The sequence below is a fragment of the Lagenorhynchus albirostris genome, chromosome 1 (genome assembly GCF_949774975.1).
Source record: "Lagenorhynchus albirostris chromosome 1, mLagAlb1.1, whole genome shotgun sequence".
Lineage (NCBI taxonomy): Eukaryota > Metazoa > Chordata > Mammalia > Artiodactyla > Delphinidae > Lagenorhynchus > Lagenorhynchus albirostris.
The window spans coordinates 68,279,717-68,284,319 of NC_083095.1; the positions used below are offsets into that span (position 1 = coordinate 68,279,717).

Consider the following 4,603-nt stretch of genomic DNA (forward strand, 5'->3'; position numbering starts at 1 on the left):
GAGTTGAAGAATATTCTTGACACATTTGAGGTTGCCTAATCATGCTTTTGAAATATTTTGAAATGATATAGGCAATGTAAAAATGAAAGTCTTCATTTTTTTGGAAAAACTGTATCAAATATGTTTTTAAAAGAACATTTCTGCCTATTTGAGAACTTCTTGCATTTTATTACCAGACCAAATATGAAAAAATACAAACTAACTCCAACTTATCGATTAATTCAAAAATTCAGGTTTTTGGGGATTTTTGGCTGTGCTCCACGGCTTGTGGGAATCCTCGTTCCCTAACCAGGGACTGAACCTGGGCCCTCAGCAGCAAAAGTGTGGAGTCCCAACCACTGGACCACCAGGGAATTCCCAAAAATTCAGTAATATTTTTATCATTAACTATGAAACGTGCTGAGGTTCTACCCTCGTGAAGCTGGCATGGCAACTATAACAAAACAATCCCTAAAGTTAAAAATCTACCTCAAAAGGAAAGTATCCAAAATGATGGTACTTGTGCTAGGGTGATCAGTTTATGGGTGATCTTTTCCCCTTTTTTATTTTCTCAGTTTCGTGTAATGTGAATATTATCCTTAAGGTACCACTGATTGAGATCAGTGTGCTAATAGGTGCTTTATAAACATTGTCTCATTAATCTTAGTGATTAATAACAATCCCTATTTTACACTTGTAGAAACTACAGCTTAAAAAATTAAAAATCATACCTCAAGCACTTATCATGGAGTAATTTGAAACCTAGTTGGTTTTACCTCGAATGCTCACAACCACTATGAAATTTTAGCAAATCACAGAACCTTTCAAGCAATATTTATTTCCCTTGAATACGATATAATATGTTAAAAGATAAAGTAAGAGAAAATTTTCCTGGACTTGAACTTTGTAAATTAAAATGTTTTTGTGAGAAACATAGCAATTCTTTATTTTTTTTAAATCAACTCGATGTCCAACTCTTCCCTTCCCATTGGGCTGCTGGGCAGCTCATTCATCATTCTTTAAGCTCTTCCTCTTCAAGGTTACACCAGGGATCCAATATTATAAACAAGTTTCAAGGGGTTCTTGAGATCTATGGATATTGGTTATCTGTTTCCACTGGTTAGTACTGAAATGTCCATTGTCCAAGCCACGCATTCCATTCAGGTCTGGGTAACTCTACAGCTTTTTTGATTATGTTTTAGGCATAGAGGTCTTTGGAGAGACTGGAAACTTGTAGCCATTCTTCTGTGGGGTCTTGTAATCTCTTTGGGGCATTGTCAGAGAACAGGAAGTAGGTCACTTGCCCACCCCACTCCCTACCAAAACAGCTGTAAAATGTAAAACCTCTGTTGGTGTTGTATGAAACCATCATTTTCCCCAAACATTTGCTAATCCTTGTGATAGGTAAGAAAGGGTTAACTTGTCCAAAACTGATCTCCTGTAGATTGGCTTCCCAAAGAGAGCTGGGCTTCTGCAAAGCTCCATGGAAACTGGCTATGACCTACGTTTAAGGCCACCAATACTTGGCAGTCTCAAGGCTTGGACCCCAGTTGCTCACTCCATCATGCCAGTTGAGGGGCCACTGCTTCAACTATGAAAGCACGGGGGCAGATTCTTTGCTGACTTGCCACTATGTGCACCTATCAGACTCCCAAGAAAGGGCATTCCTTCCAACTGTGAACACCAAACTGGCAGCTTAGAACTGTAGCAAAGGTTCTGCATATGATGTTGCTATTGAAACTTGGTTTTTAATCCCTGCAGAGAAGGGGTTGGCCTTTCTCAATCCCGCTGCATAAAAGCATCATAGCCCAAGGATCTGAGTTGTTTTCCTAGACCCCAGAGTTGGGCTCTACTAGATTGCTGTGAGGTGTTCCAGGGTACCTGCTCCTGTCCCTTGAAAGTTTCCCAGGAAAAGCTGCTCAAGAGAGCCTGGCATGTGAAGTGTGTGGCCACTTGAACCTGTTTACACAATATTTTGACATCATCAAATTAAAAAAAATTTCATTGCTAACCTGAAGGGTATAAAATGATATATATTGTGCTTTTAATATCCATTCCCTTGGCTATTAATGGACTGAGTGTCTTTCCTTATGTTTATTGATCATTTTTGTTTCCTCCTCTGTGAAATTCTTGTTCAGTCTTTGCCTTTTTCTTATTAATTGGTAGAAGTTTACTGAAAACCAATCTTTCGTTTCTTATATGTGGTTCAAACCTTCTTGCCCATTGTTTCTCTTCTAACTTTATTTATGTTATCTGTGTTTGCAAAGAATTTACATTTTCACTCCTGATTTTTTCCAAGCTTTGATACCATATTTTCTTTCTTTCTTTTTAAATCTGATCTTATTTATTTGTTACTCTTAGAAAATCTTATTTTTGACTTGACTCAGACTAGCATAGAAGCTCTTAGAGAGAGTAGCCTCTGTCTCTTGGAAATGTTCCTGGCATTTCTCCTTGGTCTTCCATTCTCTTGATCAAAAGTTTAGCGTATTCTTCAACCTCTTCCTTCTTTTTATTAGTAAGCTGTTTCTTCAGAGCAGTGTGTAGAATGCATGGAGTAACAGGACATAGAATTTGGGCACTCTGGTTCTGGGTTTCTTAATTTCTTTGTGCAGTGATTTTCTAACAGCATCTTGATGGACATCATCTTTTTAGAGAGATTGAAAACTTTACAGATGCTTTTAGCCTTTTGGGGCCTAAGCAATGAGGCACAGCAGTATCCTTTCAGGAATTTCCTACTCTCCCTTTTAAAAAATAACCAAGTTAAGAACACTCAAATTACCATTTCTTTCTCCTATTCTCCTTGGTCTATCACAGGAAAACCCCCTACTCAGTAGCAGATGAACATGACCATGGATCAGGACACACTGGATCATAGGGAAACCTTGTTTGTCATTCCCACCACTGATTCAAGCCACATAACCCTTCCACTTTTCACTCAGAGCATCATCAGCAACTTCTGTGTCCATAGGCTTCTTAACAAAGGTATGAAGTTTTTGTTCATTGTCTATTTCAGTGAGTTTCTGGCAGCTAGTGACTGGGAAGAAGATACCTATCTTCATCCTGAAGGAGCTGCTTTTCCTCTGAGATGCCTTGTGAAAGAGGGAGCCAATCTTATATTTCTAAGTATGTGTTGGACATCTTTCCAAATGAAGTCGTCTTACCTTTCTCTTATGACCTCTCCTTCCAAACTTTTCTGTCTTGCATGATCCCAAACTACTGTTGTACATAATGACTTGAAACAAAGTCAATTTTGACTTATTTTCCCTTTTTTTTTTTTTTTTAACCTTTAGGCCCTTTCTAAAGACAATAAGTCAAAACACATTTGATGCCAAACAAACACACCACGATGTTACTCCTTTGGCTTTTTTTCAAAGTTGGTAGAGAAAATATTTTATTGTTATTTTTCTTGCAACATGTTCCCTGGGTTCTAAGTTCAGTTGGGGAAGAAAAATGCTTATGCAAATAAACTATCATGTGCCAGTTTTTAGTGAATGAAAGCTATACTGTAAAATGTTTCTATGATTACTTAATATGCAAATAAACCCCTGTATTTACCTTTCCAAAAGAAGGGGTTCTTGGCAAGCCTCCTTTCTTGACCTTTTAATAGAACAGTGTTGTGAGTGTGAAGGTGCTCTGGAAAGGGCCAGCACTCGCTGTAGCTTTTTCTCCTGGCTCCCCGTTTTCCTATGTGGTTACCTCCAGTCCCATCTATGGGAATTTCTGTGAAAATTTACTATATGTTGCCTTTCTACATGAGGCATACAACCATCAAAATTTTATTTCTCAGTAGCCAACTAGGTAGAAGAAAAATCAGCTGTGATTGTAACTTTAATGCAGCAGAATTTACATTGTTTCCAGGCTGTCTGCCAATTTGTTATTTAGGAAAGTTAACCCAGATGCAGCTTAATCAGTTTGTCTTTTTATTTTAATCATAAAATATTCTCTTGTCAAGATCAGATGAAGGGTAATAATATCCCCTTAATGGTTTTGCACACCAGACAGGAGTCAGTCCCTAACTTCAGTGAATAGGAACCAGCTGGAGGTCCTAATGGGTCCTTCTCTGCCCCTACCCATGGTCTAATGCAGTCACATTCTCTCCTCTCCCATCCAACCTGTTTCTGTTGGCTTCAGCAAATCCATCAGTAGCTGGGGTGTGTGGCCTCTTGACCAAATAGCTTGGGAAGCAAAATCTGACCTCATTGTGATACGTCTTCCCCTGACCCATAAAAGTTTTCATTATATTAAAAGTGTCTTGGGATTTCCCTGGTGGCTCAGTGGTTTAGAATCTGCCTGCCAATGCAGGGGACATGGGTTTGAGCCCTGGTCCGGGAAGATCCCACATACCACGGAGCAACTAAGCCCATGCACCACAACTACTGAGCCTACAATCTAGAGCCCATGAGCCACAACTACTGAGCCTGCGCCTAGAGCCCGTGCTCCGCAACAAAGAGAAGCCACAACAACGAGAAGCCCACGCACCTCAACGAAGAGTAGCCCCTGCTTGCTACAACTAGAGAAAGTCTGGGAGCAGCAACAAAGACCCAACACAGCCATAAATAAATAAATAAATTTACTTTAAAAAGAGTGTCTTGATGAATAGATTTGAATCTTACACTCTCACAGA

General features: G+C 39.3%; 1 pseudogene; it reads right to left on the reverse strand.

Moving 5' to 3' along the window:
- Positions 1 to 2,382: 2,382 nt before the first annotated feature.
- On the reverse strand, positions 2,383 to 3,038 carry LOC132528007 (small ribosomal subunit protein eS6-like; annotated as a pseudogene).
- Positions 3,039 to 4,603: the final 1,565 nt, after the last annotated feature.